Raw genomic sequence first — 23,123 nt, forward strand, 5'->3', positions numbered from 1 at the left:
AGGCAGGCAGCCAAGTTTGTATTATCCATGACTTCTTTTTCTTTAACTGCTTTATTGAGGTTTAATTGACATACAATAAACTATATGCCGTATTTAAGGTGTGTGATTTGATAAGCTCTGACATATGTTTAACTCATGAAGCCGTTACCACAATCAAGACAGCAGACGTATCCATCATCCCCAAAGTTTTCCTGAGCCTCTTTTCAATTTCCCCCTCCTGTCCCTTGATTCTGTCCCTAGGAAACCAATGATGTGCTTTCTCTCACTGTGGATCAGCTTCCCTGCTCTACGGCTCACACAACTGGGTCACACAGCATGTGCTCTTTTGTCTGGCTTCTTTCACTCAGCAGAATTACTGGGAGATTCCCCTGCGTTTCTGTGGGTATCAATCGTTCATTCCTTCTTATTGATGAGTAGTATGTCATTGTGTGGATATGCCATGCACCCATCCTTCACCGATTGATGGATATTTGCATTTGGGGTTATTACAAAGAAAGCTGCTGTGAAAGTCGCCGTGAACAAGTCTCTGTATCGACACACGCTCTCTTTTATCCTGAGTCAACACCTAGAAGTGGACTGGCTGGACCATGTGACAGGTGTACATATATATATAGATAGATAGATAGATAGATAGATAGATAGATAGATAGATATAGATATATATATATATATTATGCAGGCATATATATATATTTTTAAGATTTTATTTATTTATTCATTAGAGACACAGAGAGAGACAGAGACACAGGCAGAGGGAGAAGCAGGCTCCGTGCAGGGAGCCTGATGTGGGACTAGATCCCAGGACTCCAGGATCACTCCCTGAGCCAAAGGCAGATGCTCAATTGCTGAGCCACCCAGGCATCCCATATTTTTTTTTTTAAAGCAGTTTCCCAAGGTGGTTGTGCCACTTTACAGCCCCCCGGTGTATTCCCAAAGCATGTAAGACCTTAAGTCCTCCACATCTTTGCCAACACTTGGTGTGCTTGTGGCTCCCCAGCATCTTAATTCCCTGAAGGGCTTTGGCCTGAGCCATGTTTCAAGAAATCCTTTGCTGTCCCAGTACCATAAAAATACAGAGGAAAGGGAAAGAAACAAATGCATTTCAAAAAATGAACTTCCATGTGCAAGGTACTTTCGTGTACATTATCTCATTTAATCCTAGGAAAAATGTATGATAGTTATTCTTTTTGCTCCCACTTCACAAATGAGGAACAAGCTCTGAGAGGCCTGAGGTCGTGCCTCTATCTCTGTCCCACTCGAAAGTTCTTACTTCTCTCCTTTTCTTTCTGGGGCTTGGACCCACTCCATCTCCAAAAATGACTTCCTCTGGAAGGCAAAAATGAGGTAGCCATCACAACATAGCAATAGAAGGAGAGGTGGATTTGGGAGAGGAGGCTCCCCACAAACGAGCGTCAAAATCAGACCAGGTTGGAGGTTGAGAATGACTTCCCAAAGTAGGTGAATGTTAAGCCAACTTTCCAGGAAGCAGGAAGGAAAGGTGAGAAAGCAAATCCAAGAAGTAGAAATCATATGGCAAATCCCCACAGATATGGAACTTTGCAATATGTTCAAGGAAACCCAAGTAATTTGAGGACTAAAGTAAAAGTACACACAGGCAGGTCAAGAGGTGATGAATGAAGAGGCTGGAAAGATCCAGGGAGTGAAGATCATGGGGAAAAGCCAAGAGAGCTGACCTCAATCTTAAAACCCCCAGGAAGCCACTGAAGATGCTAAGTGAAGGAATGAAGCAACAGACCTATGACTCAGAACAGTCCCCAGAGAGTATATATTGGAAGGGGTTCTCCTAGAACAGGGAGACCATGGAGTGGGGCATTTCAAATGTCAAGGGTTGAACGGACAATGACAACATCCAGAACTATAGTGCCTGTGGGACTCCCAAGAGGACATCTAGAAAGCAGGAAGGGAGGTCTGTCCTGAGCTACAGATAGAGTGTGGGGAGTCCTCAACATCTAAGTGGTCACCTACATCACATCTATGGGTGAGGTCACCAAGGACTTTGCATAAAATTAGTGTGTATTAAGTAAGCAGAGGGAAAGATGTCTGCGCTCCCTGGCAAGAAATAGAGGAATAGGAGGCAGCACCAGGGAGGAGGTGTCAGGGAAAGAGAGGTGGAGTGAGGGTCAGGAAGGAAGGAATGGTGAGCATTGGCCAAACTCACAGTCAGGAGGGGCAAGCACAGGCAAGTGCCCATTGCTTTGGCTCCAAGGAAGGTCACGGACGGCCTCAAAGGGAGTGGTCTAAGTGTGTCAGCAAGGTGCGAGTTGGGTGTGATCCTTGAGGAGCAATGCTGTGGTCTGAATGCTGGGAACACATTCCCAGGGAGCCTTAGAAAATATAGATATCACTCACCTCCTAGAGGGGTTCTTGGGCAAAGAGACTTTAAGATGGAGGAAACTGGTGAAGGGGTATAAGCTGTTAGGAAAGACACAAATGAGCAAAGGGGGTTGGAAAAAAAAAAACAGGACACAGGGTGGATATGGTACAAACTATGTTTCTGAAGAATGAGGGGAGGGGCAAGCCCCAAGGCGAGGTGAACGGGAGGGGAAAAAGAGTGGATTTAATGGAAATACATTCGTATGGGGTTGGGCAAAAAGTAAAGAAATTAGGTAGATAAACCACTAGCTAAACTAATCAAGAAAAAAAAAAAGCACAACTACTCATAATTAGAAATGAGGATGAAGAAATAACCACATACAGAGGACATTAAAAGAATTATAACTTACTCAGTCTGATGCTTTGAAAATAAATGTGAACATATGGACAAAATGGGTGATTTTCTAGAAACATAAATGATGAAAACTAACCTCAGAAAAGATAGGAAATCTAAACAGTCCAATTACCAGAGAAGAAATTGAAAATGTTGTCAAAGAGCCACTATCCATTAAAGTACTAGACCTAGGCAGTTTCCCAGGTAAAATCTATCACAATTTCAAAGCAGAGCTGCACTGTCGTGCCGTATAAGCTGCTTCTGCACATTGTAGGGAGGGGGGAGGAGGACTTTCAAATGAATCGAAGAAGCCGGTGTAACAGTGAAAACAAAATCCCAAAAAGATAGAACAACAAACAAAACACAATCCTATCTTTAAGACCACAGAAATGCAAAATCCTAAATAAAAGACTAGCAGGTGGAACACAGATGCATTTTAAAAGGATAATGTGCCACTACCATGTGAAGTTTATTCTAGTAAGGCAAGGATGGTTCTCTATGAAGAAATCAATAAATATAATTCATGATCTAAAACATCAATGAAAACCATATAGTTCTTCATGTATACTAGAAGGTGGTTGAAAAAAATTCAACTCTGACTTTTGATTTAAAAGTCTTAATAAAATAGGACATAGAGAACTTCTTTAATATGAATTGATATACATACCTCATAAGTCAAGCCAAAAGTCAGATAATTTCTGATGGCAAATCAGTAGAATCCTTCCCATGAGAATCAAGAACAAGCAAAAAATGACGTTGTAATTGACAGCAATGGTGAAAGTCTTCCCTCCTCCTTGTACCCATGTCCTCGACCATGTGATTTTGCAGTTTCTTCTAAAGACAGTGTTTTTCCCCACCCCATTGATGTTTAACTTGACTGTAGGATTTGTTTTGCCTGGTGGAAAGTGAGCAAAAGCGACAGAGTGCCAGTTCTGAGCATTGATTGAAGAATCATCGTGTTTTTTTACGGCCCACTCTTGCATTTCCATCACCACCATAGGAGAGGATGCCTTTGCTACCTGGTCAGGGAAGATGAGAGATACACTGAGCAGACCCAGAGCCAACCTGCAGCCTGAAGCAAGTCAAGCCCAGTGTGGACCAGCCCACCTGCAGTTGACCTGCAGACACATGGACAAGGAAAAGGATTGTTTTCGACCACTGAGCTTTGAGAGGTTTGCTATGCAGCATTATTGTAACAATAGTTACCTGATAGTAACCGACTGTTACGACTCTTGTTCAGAGTTATTGTTGACCTACTAGCCAATGCAACTAAATAAGAGAAAGAATTAGGAGGTAGAGTTTGAAAAGAGGATATAAAATTATCATCATTTATCCATCATCTGATTGTACACTTTTAAAACAGAGGAGCAAGGCCCAGCTTCTTTTAAAAAGCTGGTTAAAAACATTAAAAGGCTTCGGTAAGAATTAATATATACAAAATCAATACCTTCCCTATATAAAATAACCAATTAAAAATTAAATGAAGAAAAGATCTCATTTACAGTAATAATAAAAAGATAAAATACCCAGAGAAATACTTAACACAGAATGTGCCTAATCCGAAGGGAAAAAGAAGTTCAAACTCTGCTGAAGGACATAAAGTAAGGCTTTAATAAATGAAAATACACCCTGTTTTGGGATTGAAAGAGTCATGTTATAAAAAGTCCAATCCTCACTAAATAAATCTGTGCTAGCTTAATCCCAAAATAACGCACAGGCATGTGATCCAGGCTCTGCCAATCAGATGCCCCCGGGTGAGGCTGGGGTTAGGTTCCTCTTTGGGTTTCCTCCCAAAGAGGAAACAGGTGCCCCGGGTGATATGAGCTGATGGGGGAGGGCAGAGCCCCCTCGCTTGGAGACAGGGGCAGGGGCACTGGAGCCCCTGAAATCACCTCCCAGTGCCATCAGAGAAGGCTTCACATTTGTGCCCAACAGCAACAATCCCCAGGGAAGCAGAGGCAGGTTTCCTGGCTACACGGCCATGAGGTCTGATTCTCTGGCCTTCTGGGTAGTCTTTAATAAATTCGTTTTCTGCTCCAGTTGGCTCAGTAGTTTTCCTTGTTTGCAACTTCAAATCCTGACTGATATACAGACTAAATTAACAGAATATAAGGTCCAGAAATAAACCATATACCTCTGGAGGAAGTATCAGTAATGATAGCGAGCATTTATTGAGCACCTACTCTGTGCCAGGCACTGTTTTTACATACCTGTAATTATCTCATTAGCCCTTACAACAACACTGAGTTGTTATGCTCATTTTACAAATCTGGTAACTAAGGTATGTAGACATTTCTGCAACTCATATATAATAAAGTTGACACTTTAGTTCATTAGGAGAAAGAAGCATCACTCAATAAATAATTTGAGGCTAGCTAGCCATCTGGAAAAATAATGTAGGTCTCTATTCCTTACACTAAAATTAACTCCACATAAATCAAAGGAGAAAGGAAAAAAATTAAGCAATAAAAGAAAATATAAGAATGTTTTAAAATGTTGAAGTGGAGACGATTTTTCTAAGGAAGGCACAAAATTCAGAAGCCATTAAAATACTGATAATGTTTTTACATTTATACCAAACATTTCATCCTGGCAAGCGAAGAGAAGGGAGACAAACCCAGATTACAATAATTGCAATCAAGGGCAGCCTGGGTGGCTCAGGGGTTTAGCGCCGCCTTCAGCCCAGGTTGTGATCCTGGAGACCTGGGATCGAGTCCCACATCGGGCTCCCTGCGTGGAGCCCGCTTCTCCCTCTGCCTGTGTCTCTGCCTCTCTCTCTGTGTGTCTCTCATGAATAAATAAATAAAATCTTAAAAAAAAATTGCAATCGACAACAGGCTAATGTATGTAAAGAAATCGTGTAAATCAATAAGAAAGACAACAAACAATCCAATGTAAAGAAAGGACAGGGTATTAACATTTCACGGGAAAAAATATACGAACGACTTATAATCCCTCATACTTTGACATATGGAGAATAAGACACCAATGTGGTAAATGTGTCACTTATCAAATTGATCAAGACTGAAAAGCTTGATAATGTGTGTTGCCGAAGAGCTCATGAGGAAATGGGCACGTCCCACCGTTGGGGAGTAATTGGTATGTGAGGAAATTTTTCCAATGTTTTAAAATTTGCATACCTTTAGAACTTGCAATTTCCTTGTAGAAATTTATCCTGGAGACACACATGTGCCTAGACATAAATACGTTTATGCATAAAGATTGTGGGAACATCATTTGTCACAGCCAAAGCCTAGAAAACAACCTAAGTGTCCATCAGTAGGGAATTCAGTTAAACAACTAACAGAAAACGGCATACAGTAATGATAAGGAATTAGGTAGAGGCATTGTCTTTAAGATTAAATCGTTTTGTAAAAATCAAGAGACAGCTAGCTGCTGTCTATCCAGTAGAACTCTGGAGTGTTCTAGAAGATAGAAGTGTTCTAGATCTGTGCTGTCCAGGTTGGGAGCCACCAGCCATGTGCAACTAGTGATGCTTGACATGTGGTAGTGTGACTGAGGACCTGAGTCTCTAATCTTAATTTTGATTAATATCAATCTAAATTGAAAGAGGTGCGTATGACTATAACGTTGGATGATGCAGGTTAGAAGATGCTCACATTTATGCATGTGAACAGTTAGTATTTCTGACCAATCTAGAGAAGCTGGTAATAGCCATTGCCCCTGCCAAAGAGAATTGGGGGGGGGGGGGGAATATCGAGTGTCTCTGGGGATGAAAAGAGTCCTTTGTCCATTTATAGTTTTAATATTTGACTCATTCACCGTGTGTCTAATGACATATTCAAGATTAAAGTAACCAGTGAAAGTTCAACAAGGAAAGTAGAGGAATTGCTTGAACGAGCCTTGAGGTTTTTCCTTGAAACAGAAGTAGGAAAATAAAATCTTTAAAAAGGCGGGAGTCGGGGACACCTGGGTGGCTCAGTTGGTCAAGTGTCTGTCTGCCTTGGACTCAAGTCATGATCCTGAGGTCCTGGGATCAAGCCTTACATCTGGCTCCCTGCTCAGCGGGGATCTACATCTCCCTCTCCCTCTGCCTGCCACTCCCCCAGCTTGTGCTCTGTCAAATCAATCAATCAATCAATCCATCCATCCTTAGAAGGAAGAAAAGGAAAGAAAGAAGAAAGAAAGAAAGAAAGAAAGAAAGAAAGAAAGAAAGAAAGAAAGAAAGAAAGAAAGAAAAGAAAGAAAGAAAGAAGAAAGAAAGAAGAAAAGAAAAAAGAAAAGAAAAGAAAAGAAAGAAAAGAAAAGAGAAAAGAAAAGAAAAGAAAAGAAAAGAAAAGAAAAGAAAAGAAAAGAAAAGAAAAGAAAGAGAAGTAGGAGTTGCCCATGAGGACCTTCCAGGGCTCATGAACCATGAGATCCTGGAGAGACTCAGGTGTGTGGGTGAAAGGTTGACGGGCAGGGGAGGGGCTGAGTAACCACAGATGAAGGAGTCCTGGGCGGTGGGATGCTCCCCGTCACATCTGAAGGTCAGCATTCAGGAGAGACAGAAGCCATACAGCTGAATGATTTTGGACAGCAGTCCGAGTGTAGACACTAAGTCGAGCAATTAGATTATTCCCAAGACACAGGTAAAAAGAAGAACCTAAGGAGGAAGGGATGGATTGGATTTGGAGATATGAAAAAGGGAGAAAGGACGGAACCTGACAGCTAGTCCGATACGGAGACGGAGTTACAGGGACAAGCTTAGGACGGCTCCCAGCTCTCGGCTCGGATGACCGAACCCATCTGGTAGCCACTGGGGAAATAAGGTTTCCCAGAGGAGCACGTTTGGGAGGAAAGGTTCATTAAGTTCAGTGTTGGCAGGTTGATCCAGGTGGAAATTTCTAGAAGCCTCCAGATAGTTAGGTCTGAAGCTCAGCCAGGGGAATTAGGCTCAAGAGGTTTGTGGGAGAGAGAGCCAGAGATGAGTGATCCCTGAAGCCAAGAGAACTGGAGAGGAGAAGGAGGTGTAGTGAGGGACAGAGCCCCGAGAGCACAGGGGCTAAAGCCAAGGGAGACAAGCTGGCTAAGGACGCTGAGAATGAACGCAGAGGGAGGGAGGCAGGAGGGAGAGCCGGCGAGAAGGGCCAGGGAGGAGGCAGTTTCAAGAAGCAGGAAATGGTCTACAAGGTCAGGTGCCATGGAGAGGTCAGGGAAGGTGGGGCCCTGAAAAGCCCATTGCACTTGGCAATTAGGAGGTCATTTGGTGGCCGCAGTGAGAGCAATTTCAGGGAAGTACTAATGAGAAGGAACACATGATTCCGGCGGGTTGAAGGGTTAATGGGAGAGGAGAGTGGAGATGGTGAGGGGAGGCTCTTGTTCCGTAGGGACGCTTGGCGTGAAAGGAAGCAGACAAAGGCGCGGTATCTAGAGGGCAGGCTGAGTGGAGGCTGCTAGTTTTTATGTTTGTTTTGTCGCTTTAAGAGGAGAGGGAGCGGGATTACAGACAGTGGCAAAGGGTCTCTAAAGAAACCGGATGTAATGAATGAAGTGAGGTCCCTTGGGGGAGGCAGGGAAGGCTCTGTGATGCATCGGAGGCCGAAACCTGATCCAGAAGCCTCTGGGAAGGTGAGGAAAGGGGGTCCCACCCACAAACCAAAGGTGGGGCAAGAGGATGAAAACTGAGTGGATATTTTTTGCTTGGTGGCCTCAGTTTTCTCAGGGACGTCAGAGGTATGGTCACAGGGACAGGGGAGGGCAAACAATGGTCTTCGGTAGAGTGGGGTGGGGCTGAGTCCAGTGAAGATGGTTGACTTTGCTGAGGGTTCAGCTCAGACGGGGGCCATGAGCATGAGGGGGCCCAGGAGTGCAGGTGGAAAGCCTTCTCCCTCCATTCACAGCAGCCTCACCCTACTGCTGGCATTGACTCATACCTGGCAGGGGGACCCCACCTTGCCCAGAGGAGCAGCAGAGAATGTTGGCTATTGGTGTGAGTCCACTCACGACTGTGCAGCTTTCAACAAGTCCCTCTACCCCTCTGAGCCCCGGCAGAGAAGTGGGGTTCATGTTCTCCACCTCATAGGTAAAGCACTTAGCCTAGATCTTGGGGCCCCGAATGCTCTCATCAAACATCAGTTATATCACAGTTAAAAATATGAGAGTAAAGGTGCTGAGGGGCCTGGAGAGAAGGGAGGAAGCAATATCCCACGGAATCTGGATGAGGTAAGAAATAGAAGGCAAGAGGAGTGATGGTCATGGAGTTTGGTGTGAGGCCAAACCCACCCCACTACCTGCTATTTGTCAATAAAGTTTGGTCAACCAGCCATGCCCCTTCCTCGTGCCCTGTCTCTAGCTGCCTTTGTGTCACAGGGACAGAGTCAAGTAGTGACAACAGAGGCTGTGTACCCGGCAAAGCCTAAAATATTTACTATCTGGCCCTTTGAGAGTAAGTTTTCAACCCTGCCCTAGAGGATGGGAGGGCTGGATGGACTCAAAGTAACTAATTAAAAAAAAAAAAAACCAGGAGACTGAAAAGGTCGAAGGCAAAGAATAAGACTAGAGAGAGAGGGTTCGTGCTCGCTTCGGCAGCACATATACTAGAGAGAGAGGGTTCCCGAGGTGGTGAGGTGCCGCGTGGGGAGCTGGGCAGGGGGAGGGGGTGCTTACGGCACAGACTGGGTGAGGACTGCTGGAGCTCTGGCCCACCCAGGAATTCCTAGGTTCTCATGATAAATCCATGCAGCAAAATCTGGTGGGTCAATAGACAGACTTACCCCTTGTGAACATGGGCAAGATCGAGGAGACTTCCAATCAGGAAACCCAGTGCCCAGGAAGTCACCAGAAAACAAAACCCCAGAAACCATCCTCCCCATCTTTGTTATCAAAACTTCGATTTGGGGACACCTGGGCGGGGGGGGGGGGGGGGGGGCGGGGATTCAGCCAATGAAACCCCTGGCTCTTGATTTCAGCTCTGATCATGACCTCAGGGCTGTGGGATTGGGTCCCACATCAGAATCCAGGATGGCTGTGCAGTCTGCTTGAGGTTCTCTCTCCCTCTCCTTCTCTTTCTAAGAAAAACCCAAAGACAAACAAAAATCAACCAAAAAAACCACTTCAGTTTTGTTCAAGTAACAATGCGCCCTACCTCTACGGATGAATCACGATTTGTCCAGGCCGATCAAGTCATCATACTCCCTTTCCACTGACCTTTACGTTACCTGACTGCCTTATAGCCAGTTGCAGGCACGTGAGTAGTTCTGGCCAATAAGATGTCTCGGAAAGTCAGCTCAGGGCTTCTGGAGAAGATTCTGCTTTTCTGGTGAGAGAGAGATTTACTGGGGCTGACCTCTTCCCTTTCTTGCCGTAACACAGAGCTGATGCTTGGGGCTGTGGAAGCCATTTTGTGACCATGAGGCAATAAATACGATGACGTCCATGCAGGCTGCTGAGGATGTTGGAGCAGAAAGAAAGAGCCTGGGCCTTGACACCATCAATAAACCCTTGTCTACCTCCAGACTTCCGAAGCCAGATATGCAAGTGGCTTTATTGCCGAAAACATTTTTTTCTTTTATTCAAAAGCACTTTTAATTGAAAGAAGGAAGAGACAGAAGGTCATGGGTAGCAGTTGGATGCTGGAAGAATGGCCTGACATGGGGTCCGGGGGAGGGAGAGGAAGCAGATGGGGGCTGCTACCAGCAGAGGGATGCGTGAGTGCTGATCAGACTGGGGAATGGGTGGTTAAGAACAGATAGGGGGAGGCTTTAGATGAGGGGTTGAGGACTTTAGTTTTTTGGGGGTTTTTTTTCTGCAGGCAATGGGAAAAGCTCGCTAAAATTTCTTTGAAATCCTGCAGATCATAAGCTCGGTGTCATTAATATTTGCTAAATTCTGTACCTTCAAATGTTCTTGAGACATTTGCTTTTCCGTACTCTCTCTACAAGAAAAAAAAATGGCGATGAATTTGCATTATTTTTATGGTTGTTATCTTTTTCCTAATTGTAAAAGTCAAGTGCCTTTAGACCATTTGGAAAGCAGAGAAGCAAATAGAAGGAACTATTTTGGGTCTTTGACCAGAAGGCTGATATTTCAGAGAATGAAGCAGAGCCGATTGGGTTGATGGAGCTTGAGACGGGAAACAAAAAGATGCATTGTAACTCGCCTTCTCTGGTCCTCGATTTTTCCATCTGTCAAATGAGCAGGGAGGACTGCAGCTAGGGAAGTGTCCATCCTGCCTGGTAGCCCAGGGGTGCTCGAGGTGAGCCGCTTCCCTGGGCTACGAGCACACACCCTACTGATGCCCTGGGTCACGGTGACAGCCATGGTCCATAGGTACCAGTCTGGTCCACCCATCCCCTCTGGGTCCACACAGAGTGGCCGTGCGACCCTCACTTTACAGATGTGAGTGACGGGCTCGGAGGGGATAAGGCGATGACCGCAGCCCTGGGCTGTCACATCTCGGAGGGCAGAATCCATGTCCAGTGCTCACTTGTACTCCCCAGAGCCGGCACCGTCTCCAACTCGGTCTGGACCTCACTTCCTTGAGTTGCTTGGGAATCTGTTCCCCAGAGGCTCAGGAAGGGCAGTGGGCTGGAGTGAGGGCGAGTGTGCAGGTCTGGCACCACAGTCCCTCCCCGCAGCGGTGGCCAGGTCACTACCACCTGGTTTGGTTGCGTGTAAGCCTCAGGACTGACTCAGCTGGCTTTCTCCACCAGGGCACTGCTGGGGACCAAAGAATTCAGGGAATAGCTTCGAGTTTACCGAACTGGTGTTAAAAATCAATGATTTCCCTCCTCGGGAGGCACCCTCAGGGGCAAAATAGAGTGAATCGCTTATGAGCTTCTGCATACACGCTGGTGGAGGATGAAGCAGCCGAGAAACTAGTCCTATGTCGTAATGAAGCACCGGTCACCCTTCCCTGCGCCGGGAGCGTGCGCCCTCCACTCTCCACCTGCAGTGGCCAGGTGCCACTCAGCCCCGTGCTGCAGGACTGTCACTCACCCCTAATTACCAAGAGCAGCCTTGGCACAGAGGCTGCCTGGGGCTTCTCCAGGAGGGAAGAATTCAGAAATGCAAGTGTGAACCTCTCAACATCCTCCAGGGGTGGGTACATTGGTTAGTGGCTCTGCCCAGCTGAGTGGGCCCGTTGATTAATGCCCAGGAAACAAGCTGCTACAGATCGCCCATTACTCTCCCCCTCCCCTGGGCACAGCGCCCTTGCTCATCTACTCCAGGCCACATTGTCTGCCCGCCCCCCGCCCCCACGGAACATTCCACCCCTATCCATAGAACCAGAGCACGCCAGAGGAAGAAGAAACCAGTGCCAGATACAAACTGTTCAAGAGTTTAGCACTCGCTGCTGGGAACATCCTCAACACTTTATGTGCCTGACTTCCTGGATGCTCACAGCAACCTCACGAGAGAGGTGTTCCTATTGGGTCATGGTAAAGACAAGGAAACTGAGGCATGGAGCAAAGGAGTGGAGAGGAGGTTAAGCGATCTGCACACTTAAGTGGCAACACTGAGGTTTGAACTTAGGCCTTAGCTCAGATCTGGAGTTCTTAACAACTCTACTGCCCCCACCGACTCCCGTGGTCCCATCACATTTGCCTCATCTTGCAGATGGGAAGCAGGCCCAAGAATCAGTCCAAGGTCACCTAGCCACGTAGTCCTGGATGAAGCCCAGGTCACAGACTGCCATCCAACACTCCTTCCATTGCCCCATGATGTCACTTGCTTTCCTCAAGGCTCTCTTTTTAGAACAGCAAAACCACGCAGATTGGGAGGAACAGTCCAGGCCTCTTCAGAGTCCCTGGCCTCCAAACCTCCATGGGTCTCATAGGAACTGACATCCTTGGACCTCCAGCCTCACAAAACATCGGTGACAACTAACGTGCATGCGCTTCACAGTTTACGAAGCACTCAAACCATCCTATACCACTCAATCCTCATGACAACCCTGCAAAGTAAGTCTGACCATGGTCTCCAGTTTAAAGCCAGGGAAACTGAGCTCTTCTCCGTTGGACAAGAACTGGCACGTCCCCACCATGGACAAAAGGCAGGCCACGTGCCATCCCACTCACCTTGCGCCAGCAACATTGTCCCTAGTCAGCCCAGAGACATCGTCAGTGTTCACCCTTACAAACCTATGCGGACTTCTTAGGGCTCAGATGCTCCTCAGCCTCAAGCAAGAGGCCGACGAGACACTTGTCATTGTCCTAAGCCAGCAGAGCTGGCTCTGAGCACCCTCTGCTCACCCTGCCCAAATCCTGGGAGTCTCTGGATAGTTTTCTGAGCTCAGAGATCAGGTCTCATAGGTATTAGTATCCCCCAGTGCACCTACCTTAGGGCTTGCTAATTAACACGAAGAGAAAGGAAGGAACAGAGGAAGGCTGGGTGAGGACTTCCACTGGACAATCACTGGTTCAGACCAGCTGCCCAAGCTGGTATGCGCTGATGGAATTTTCATTTATAATGATAATACCACCCAGCAGCTGTGTGACCTTCTGCCGGTGTGCTCCCCTCCTTGTCCCCATCAAGAAGAGAAGGTAGCTCGATGGGCTCTCAGATAGAAATTGTGCAGCCTGTACTTCCAGCTCCCCCTGCAAGCCTGCAGGTCTCGCCAATCAAATCCCTGCACGTTTCCCACGTGTTGCTGGAGAGAGGGTCTGTCCTCGGAATCTGAACCAGGCAAATGTACTTCTTCTTTTCGGTTCCCAGCACCCCGAAATACTTCCTATTGAAAGAATCCCCAAGCCTACGGGGAGCAGAGTTTCGAATCCCTCTTCTTGTCCATTGGGTGGAAATGTCTTTTCCCATATTCTGGGACAGGAGAACGGGCTTTTAGGATTGGCCAACAGGACGTTCCCGTTCTGGACTTTGAGTACGAAGCCGGTAACACAAGGGCACAGGCATAGTTGGAGATTTCTCGAGGTGGTGCCGCCGAGCTGTCAACGACCCAGAGACGGTGCAGTGACAAGCGGCCAGATCAGCCGCCACGCTCCAAACACCTCCCTGCGGTGTGAGCTGCCTGTTTCTGGCTGCAGGCTTGCTCCCTGTCCATTTTACAGCAATCGAGGTGAGGACGGTGGCCCGACCGGTAGGGCCATAGCTGTGAAGTCGGAGAGACATTCTGTGTGTGCCAATCACGGGCAGCACGCCTGTGGGTGTGCCACGTACCCTCACGGAATACTGTTCTCTCCCCATGAAGCAGACGCGACAGTAAGTACTCCGCAAGGGCTGCTGCGGGGCCCACAGCAGATAATGTGAGTGGCGCTCCAGGCCTGGCACCTGGCGGGGGCTGAATAAATGGAGGTTACATGAATAAGGATGGAGGAGGAGAAGCTTCCAGAATGGGTGTCTGAATCCAGGGCAGATACACCCCGCTGTAAACAGCCAGAAAGGCTGTCCTGAAGCACAGGGCGGAGGAGGGCCCATCGCCCTGGGTGCTGACCTTCTCGGGGAGAACTGACCTAGGTCTCCCTGATGCTACTTCACCCCGGGTGCCTGCCCCACGGGGGGCTCCGGGGGGTCACGGGCTGAGGCCTGCCTGAGAGCGGAGGCCCCGGGAGGCATTTGGCCTCTCCCAAAGCTGATTTCCCCAGATGGAGCACAGGGCCGGCTTCTGGTTGCGGGGCGTGCCAGGCCGGGGGAGAAGGCCTGCCAAGAGCCTGCTCCGCCGAGGTGCGTGCCAGCGCCAGGGGCCAGATGCTCCCTCCAGAACCTTCCATCAGCAATGGCATCTGCTCCTCTCCCAGGCTGGTCCAGCTGCCACCCGGGCGGGAGGCTCATTTCCCAACCCCGGGCCCATCTTTCTGCCAGCACCCTCGCCCCAGGCCTTTCCTTGGGGGTCACAGATTCTTGTCTTTCCTCGGGTCCGCGGGGCCGCTACTGCAGTGCCCACTTTCTGGCTGTCTCTGGTTCTGACTGGAATTTAATTGGAAGCTTGAAAAACCCTGATTGTTTGATAATTATAAGGCAGGGAAATTACTAGGGCATCAAAGGTTGCTCCCAATTGCTATATTAATTGTCCTTCGTTATCTCTCGGCATAAAAGACCACTTGATAGAGACAAAAGCCAGCCTGCTTTTATTTCACGGCCAACTGACAGGAGGATGAGGGGTCGCTGTTGGCTCCCATCCACGTCTTCCCAGACGGAAACCTTTGCTGCTCCCTGCCCAGCACAGCCCCCCGCCGGAGACCAACAGCAAAGCCCCGCAGCGTGCAGCCACGTGCAGCCGCAAGCAGCCCGAGACCCTCCCGGGGGGCCCCTGACCCTGTGACTCCCGCAGCCAAAAAGCCCCGGATCTCAGCCACGTGTTTAGACGTGCTGGTCCTTGCGTGCTGGCGTGTAAGTGCGCGCAGGGGCACTGTGGGATGCAGGGCTAGCGCTGGTTGAGGACGTCCTACGTGCCAGGTGCCACGTCAAGTGGTTTACATGCTTCTCTTTACAACAGTTATGCCTGGGATTGTTTTTTGTTTTGTTTTGTTTTTTCTTTTTATTTAGTTGGTTTTCGTTTTGTTTTGTTTTGTTTTGTTTTGTTTTCCATTTTGCAGCTGGGTCTCAAAAGGATTAAGCAACTTGCCCAAGGTCACAGAGCAATGACACACTGGCACCAGGAGCAAACCCTGGGCGCCTGAATGGAGCTCTTAGCCACCCTGTAGTGCTGCTCTCTGAGTACATGTATGTGCACCGTGTGTGTGTGTGTATGAGTGTGGCATGTGCGCGTGCATGAGTGTCCGTGAATGTGTTGGGGATACCAGTAAAGGACAGTATCTAAGGAGTGAGCCCAGGACAAAAAGGACGAAGCAAAAGGCATGAATGAGGCCATTGTCAAAGCAAACCCATACACTTGATTTGTTTATTTTTAAAGAACCCAGCCATGCCTTGATTAAAACCACTGGGGCTGGCGGTAAATGAACCCATGTGTGAATGTTATGTTTCCTTGAGCATCTATTTTGTGCCAGGCCTTGTGCTGTCGGCAGTGAGTGGCCCAGGGAGAGTCAGGCACGAGGTCCACCCAGTGGGCTCCCGGCCTGGCTCCCAGCCACAGACCCAGGGCAGGGCTGGCGTTGTCCCTTCTAGCCCTGTCATCATCATGGTCCTGCATTTGAAGCCTCTGCCTCTGTGGGGAGGACCCGGGAAGGCTGGGTAGAGCTGCCTTAAGGCCATTAATTTTTCATAGCCAGTTGCCAGCATGCTCGAACGTCAGCCGCCTGGCCAAGAGCGAGGTTTAACCAACAATTGATTATCCTTGGAACCAACAAGGCTATATATCACTAATTCATAACTTGGCTTTTGTTCTGCAACCGTGGCTACATTCATTAATAAAAAGAAGAAGCATGTGTGGAGCCCTTCTCTGGTCGAGCCCGATGGGGACTCATCCTTGACTCCACAGCAGCCTTCCAGAAAGGGATCCCCATCCCCTGATACAGATGAAGAAACTGGCCCAAGAGGGAACCTCATGCTCTGCCCTCATCACATGGCTTGTCTAGAGTGAACCCACTGGGGGGCCAGGCTCTGCACCATAACATCATCAGATGCTCCATCTTTCCCAACAACATACATGGATTGTTCGCAGGTCGTGAGTTTCAAATGAGAAAATCCAAAGGAGGCAACCGTCAGTGCCCGGAGCCAGCTTCAGACCAGCCACTGTGGATTGTCACTGGGCCCTCTAGCCGGCCCCCGGACCAGGGCGCAGGCCTCGGGGGGGAAAGCGGCGGGCGCAGCTCACTGGCAGGTGTTCCAGACCTACAGGTAAAACTGCAATTTACAGCAAAGCCTAAGTCCATCTTTCCAGATCAAATTTTCCAAAGGAGCCTTTTAGATGTAGCCTGTCTTGGCCAATGGCCAAGGCCCATCAGGCTGCTTTCTCAACATCAGAACGACCAAGAAAATAAGGGACAGGGCATCCAAACCTTCAGTGATAAGTTATCTTTCTAAGTTTAGGACAGAGCTGCCTTCAGTTGTCATAATTTATCTCAATACTTATTTCAGGATATAGTTTTATACTTCTACTCTCTCTTAGATATACACACTTATTTACATATATAATATACATAACACACATATAATACATTACATTAATGATGTATATATTCTATGTAATATATATAACATATATAAGACAGTCATTCTGACCCTTATATCTGCCAATCTTATCCTCAGCCCCTAGCCTCTGCACCGCTGCTTCCTCCTCTCCCTCTAGAACTTTGCATGGCTGGCTCTTGCTCATCATCTACATCTCAGCTTTATTTTTTTTTTATTTTTTTATTTTTTTATTTATTCATGAGAGACACAGAGAGACACAGAGAGGCAGAGACACAGGCAGAGGGAGAAGCAGGCTCCATGCAGGGAGCCCGACGTGGGACTCGATCTCGGGTCTCCAGGATCAGGTCCTGGGCTGAAAGCGGCACTAAACTGCTGAGCCACCTGGGCTGCCCCTACGTCTCAGCTTTAATGTCACTTCCTCGAAGAAGTTTTTTACCACCCCACCTAGACGGGTCCGTGGTAGCTCCCGGTCATATTTTCATCCTAGCTTTGTTCTCTCATCAGAGATACTGTTTTATTTGTGTAATGGGGTGTGCCCACTATGAGAGTGTAAGCTCCATTAGGACAGAAGGGGGAAAGCTTACTCATCACCACGTGCCCAGCACCCATCGGGAGCCCAACAACGTTTTGGTGAATGAATGCATCAATGAATGAAAACCTCCCCAGGACCCAAGTAGTCTTGTCACGGGGCTCTGCACCCCTAAGTCAACATGACCCAAAGGCAGGGAATGTGCTCCTTCTAATTTCACAGGGACTATATGCTGAGGTCTGCATCTCAAGGTCATTAGCTGAGTCCAAACTACTCAGCTCTGACCCAAGCAGCAGGTGATGAGGATGACTTGGGAGGTCTACTGGGAGCCCAGGGACAGCTCAGAGCATCAGGTTGGGGAAGGTCCAGCTCTAGGAGGCAGAGTTCTGCTGGTAGAACTGGTCCGGCCTAGTACAGCGGTCACCGACGTGGCCAGGAGTCCCCAGTGTCAACTTGGTTAGCAGCCCAGAGAACAACCTATAATGGTTGCATTAGCAAATCCCAAAACACCAAGGAGGAGAAGTTTTCATGCCTCTAAAATATCTGTGGCAGGAGGAAGACTCAGAACAGGTGGTACGTGCTCAGGCTACGTAGAACCCGTACGTTCTACGGGTAGAACCCGTACCTGGATACGAGGCCGCTTGGGGTCAGGCTTGACACTGAGGCCCCAGCTGGTCCAAGGAGAATGTTCCATTGGACACATCATGGCTGGGGGAACCATGAGCCGTCAGGCTGAGATGGAGTCCCGAAGCCAACCGTGAGCCCAGCCAAGGTGCACAGGGCACCAGAACTCGAGAGAGGAGCCCAGGCTGGGCCTGATGCCAGGTTCAAATCAGAGGAAACAAATCAAGGTGAGAGCCAGCCCAGGAATCAGGGTCACGGGCAAATCCACAGGGAAGCAGGCCAAGGGCCCAAGGGCAGACCAAGGCTGCAAGGCAGTTTGGGCTGTTCCCTGACAGAGGTGGTCAGAGCCTCCTCGGAAGGCCTGGCCTCCGGGGGCTGTGGCTTCCAGCAGGCGTCCCCGGTGGACATGACAGGCCGACTGGGACGGTGGGCATGGGCGGAAGGCCGTTTGAACTTCCTCAGCCCTGTATCTGAGGCGGGAATTAAACCGTTCTGTTCTACTAGGGCGTTTCATTGACTTCTGGCAAAACACGATGTCCTGCTTCAAAGGAAAGGAAACGCACAGGCTTAGGAGGCTCGTTGGACATCAAAGCACTATTAGAGAACAGCATCCTGATGAGCTAATTGCAAATGCAGCCTGGGCAGACGGAGCACGTTTGCCCAGGAACATATGGGCTCACACATCCAGGCAGAGGGTGCCGGGGACAAGATGTGAGCGGGGCTTTGGTGAACCCAACGTGTTTGCAAAATAATTCAAGACGTCGCCTCCCACATTCCATGGGGCCGAGGGGGTGGGGAGCAGGATGCCTGGTTCCTCTAAAGAAGTAAGGAGGACTGGGCCCAAACGCACCAGAACATTCTCCCCCAAAACCAGAGGGACATTATCTGTGGAGAGGGGTCTTTCTTGTCTCCCAGAGGCCCCTCCAGACTGGGTAACCCTGACTGAGAAGCAGGGTGCCAGTGGGCAGCCGGGTGAGCCGTTCCCCTCCTCGGGCTTCCCCAGCCTCAGCCACCCTGTCCAGGGGGGAGACCCTAACACTGTCAGCCCCAAAATACTTACAGTCTCTTCTGACATCAGCATTACAACTTGCCCAGGAACCTGGGAGCCACCCAGCCCAGGTCATCTACCCCAGGGCTCTGGGTGGGGAGAGGGTCAGGCCAGTTGAGTGGGTGGTGCCTCCACTCCTCATTCACCAGAAAAAATTTGGTGACTCCGATTCTATCTGGTTTATAAAACAGGATCAGGCGCATGTTTTTCCTTGAACAAAGGGAGCTCCAGACTATTAATAAAACTACCTCTCTGAAATAACTGCTTCATCTTACCAGTTGGGGAAACTGAGGCCATGATGGGCATGACGATGGCCTGGGGCACACAGTGAGTCAGGGATGGGGCCAAGTATAGAGCCCAGGAGCCCAGCTTCAGGCCAGTGGTCTGGCCACCCCACCAGGCTGCCCACAACTGGGCAGGTTCAAGCAGTTTGCGCCTCGGTGCTAGGCTCCCTGGGCTTCTGAACACAGAAGGTCCCCTCTGCCCCCAAGGGGGACTTCCTCAGCAGGATGTGTGCCTCAGCAACCAGGAGGGCCCCCAACAATCACCCTCCTGCCTTCCAGGTTGGGCTGACGAGGTACAGAGGTAGCCAGGAGACCAGAGGGGGCTTCTCAAGGGGAAGGCAGGGAGGCCAGTGGGAGAAACAGCCACATGAAATCACCGTTGGTTCTGCTGTGTCTCCTCAAACAACAGGCTAAGTGGCAGTAGCAGGGAGGGAAGACACTGGAGGAAAGAAAACAGAGAATTAAAGGGGGCCTGGGAGGCGACCTTGTCCTGCCTGTTGGTTGGACGCATGGAAATCAGAAGTAGAGGGGGGTGAGGGGCCATGCCAAGGCTCCCAGCAAGACTGTGGCTGAGTCCTACCCCAAATGAGTCAGTCCATAGGCTTTGGGCACCTGAGAAAAAATCCTAACTGGGGCTTGTGGCTGAGTCCATACAGCCTGGGTTTCCAGCCTCCTCTGCAACCCTCCCTCCCCCTCACTCCTGGCTCCTAATCACAGCATCCCGGCTTCTCCCTTCACTGCTCTTCACACAATCTTAAGTGATAAACTTATTTGCATGATTCTTTTATTCATTCTTATCTCCCCCTGCCCTAGACCATTGGCTCCTTGGAGGCAAGAGTTGACATGCTTTGCTCACGACTGAATCCTCAGTGCTCAGTATATATTTGATGGATTGATGCATAGATGGATAGATGGATGGATGGATAAATGGTTAGTTGGATGGATGAATGGATGGATGGATGGGTGGGTGGATAAACGAGTGTATCGGGGCTTTGTCTGAACTCAAAGCTTGCCATGGCTCCTCCCCACCCCCGTGATCTCATTAGGAAGACCCTTTACCCAGTACTGAGGCCATTCATGATCTGACCTCAGTCCTTCTGGCTCTCGTCTCCTGCCATGATTCTCTCCATCTCTGTCATACCCTACACACCACTCTGGAAGGCCCTGCTTTTGCATGCCTGAATAGCTTGAGGTCTAAAGTACCCCCCTCCCCTTTATCTAAATGACAGTATCCTAGTGATACTTCTATACCCAGCTCAAATGTCTCTCTTCCTGCCCCAGTGAGCCAGGCCTTAGGCAGCACGGACAATGCTCCCTCCCTGACAGTATGACAGCCAGGGTACTGCACAGGTATAGAAGATAAAGATTTGTTCCATGTCTGATTCTACTGTAGGAAACTAGGCCTGCCATGGGACAGGAAGTATGATGTGTTATCGCTGTGTGCCAGATTCTGGGGCTTGACCAATGTGAGGGCTCAGTCCAGTAAGTGACCCTTCCACCACACATGGATCAACTTCAAACATTCCATTCCATTTCAATATTCTCACTCTCTCTCTTTCTCACTCTCTCTCTCTCTCTCTCTCTCTCTCAAAACCTACTGTATCTGCTATAACTTCTCCTGGCCTCCCTCTTACCACCATCCCTCTGGTCATTCCCACTCCTGAGCTCAGTCAAAGCCCAGATTGGCAGACTGGTGCCTTTGGGCTCGGGCCAGGTGTACTCAGCGCCCCCTCCCCCCAGAGGCCTGTTGGTGACAGACCTCGAAGAAGAGGCCTTGTGGTGGCCCCCAGCTTAGACTTGGGCATGAAAGTTTTAAAAGCATTGCACAACTCTGTCTGGTCTATGCAATGCTCTTTTAAAAAATCAGTACACAAAAAAAAAAAAAAAATCAGTACATTTTGTATGCAAATATAGATTTCCAGTTCCTCCTGAAAAGTTAAAAGATCGAGCCTTTCTGAAGGTGACTTCTCACAAGACACCAACTGGGAGGAACTTGAGACAGAGCTGGGTGCCCTGGTTTACCACAGACCCCATCCCATCGTCCTTGCTTCACTAATGACCCAACCCTGCCTGGTTCCCTTGGGAATTGAGGTTTGTGGGAGTCCTGGGAGACTTTCTTTGCTCCTAAATCAGATCACTGCTCCCTTTTCATTGCTCCCAGACAGACACAAACACACATAAACACACACACACACACACACACACACACACACAATGACCCCGAACCAGGATATAGTGGAGTCTGAGGACATAAGAAGGGAAGTCTCCAGGGAAGGAGGGAGGGAAAGCATAAACATGGGTTTGGAGACAAGAAGGAGCATGTAGGGCAGGAGCACACCCATCCAAAGGAAGCCAAGAATGCAGTGGGAGCTGAGGTCTGTGCTCCCGCTGAACTTGAATAGCAGACCAGTCCGCTGGGACCAGCCATCCTCCCCATCGTTGAAAACAAAGGCTGAGTCTCTTCAGTACTGTAGCAGCAGGAGCACCTCAGGGCTGCAGCTCCTGGCCCATCAACTATCATAGAAAATGCCAACCCTAGGTGTGGTTACAATGGTCACTGCTGCCGTTCACTGTGGGCTTTCCACCTGCCCAGGACCATGTGAAATTTGGTTTGGAGACATGACTGCATTTCATCCTCAGGCTGAGCATCCCTGCAGCAGGAAAGCCAAGAGTCAGAAAAGCAAAGCAGCTGGCCCGAGGTTCCACAGACAGCTGATGGCCAGCTCCAGACTGCCTGGGTCTGGGTCCGCTTCGCTCCCCAAGAGCCATCATGTCAACCGCATGCTCGATTGAGGGGGGATGGGCTCATCCAGACACAGTACCCTTTGATTCTCCATCATCCAGGAGCCTCCCCCAGAGAGATGGATTAGAAAATGAACCCTTCCCTGACCATCCCAGCCTCTGAACACTAAGGACAGTCAGAAGTGAGTCTGAAACATTTTAATAAAAATCCTACATCTGTGCACTGGTTAAGAGTGTGGACTCTGTACCCAGACTCTGCCACTTTCTCACTGAGTGACCCTGGGCCAGTTGTGCAGCACCCTGTCCCCTGATTTTCTCTCTGATACAGTAGGGATCATAACGAGAAGGAGCAGCCGTCATGAGCACACTGTCCTCGTGAGGTGTGACCCGAGGGGAACGGCGCTCAGAGCAGGGCTGGAGCCTGGCCAGCACCTCGTGGAGCAGCTGTACCTTCCTCCTCATTCATCCCCAGCTTGCCTTTCTCTCTCCTTTCAAACAAGGTGGGAAGAGGACTTCCTTCCTGTATCCCCTTCCCCGAATGGTGAAGACTTGGCTCCCCAGGACCTCTCTGCTCTGCCCCCAGGAAGCCCTAGCAGCCACTCCAGGGGCCTCACAGCCCTGTGCCAGCTTGTGATGAGGCCTGGTCCCGGGGGGGCTGGGGAGCAACTGGGCAGCTCTGCTCCCAACGTGCTCCTGGACGAATGGGGTGGTGCCCTCAGAATGGCCTGCAGCCACTGAGCTGGCCTCTCGGGCCTGTGACCTGCATGCTGTGCCCCTGTTCCTGGCCCCTCCAACTCTTCACAGAGGCTACCAGTTAGATGAGAGGGCATAGAAGAGGCAGTAAGAGCCAGAGCTCATGGGCTCGAAGACCCATAGAAGGCTGGGGCGACAGGGACTCTGAGGGATGGCCAAGTCCAAACCCCTCCCTTCCTGCATCTCTGGGGAACCCGAGGCTCACAGAAGGCAGGGGTCCAAGGTCATGCAGCAGAGAAGCAGCAGCAAGAGAGAGTGTTCCCAGAAGGGGAGAACATGACATCCCATGGATCTTTGGGAAAGAGGACCTGAAGCACCCCCTATGAACCTCCAATCTGAGCTTGTAAACAGAGGTTGACAGGGCCAGCAGGTAAGTTGAGAGGCTGAAAACCCAGGTAGGGACTTTAGGGAGCCGAGGGCACTTAC

The 23,123-nt window shown here is 49.3% G+C and overlaps 1 long non-coding RNA gene across 1 annotated transcript; it reads left to right on the forward strand.

Annotated features, from left to right (window-relative positions):
* The first annotated feature begins 13,654 nt into the window (after positions 1–13,654).
* Positions 13,655–22,147, forward strand: LOC144311839 (uncharacterized). The gene is made up of 3 exons (XR_013377341.1): positions 13,655–13,888; positions 16,248–16,423; positions 21,796–22,147. It is a non-coding gene; the product is annotated as an uncharacterized LOC144311839 (long non-coding RNA).
* The last annotated feature ends 976 nt before the right edge of the window (positions 22,148–23,123 follow it).

The sequence above is a fragment of the Canis aureus genome, chromosome 4 (genome assembly GCF_053574225.1).
Source record: "Canis aureus isolate CA01 chromosome 4, VMU_Caureus_v.1.0, whole genome shotgun sequence".
Taxonomy (NCBI): domain Eukaryota; kingdom Metazoa; phylum Chordata; class Mammalia; order Carnivora; family Canidae; genus Canis; species Canis aureus.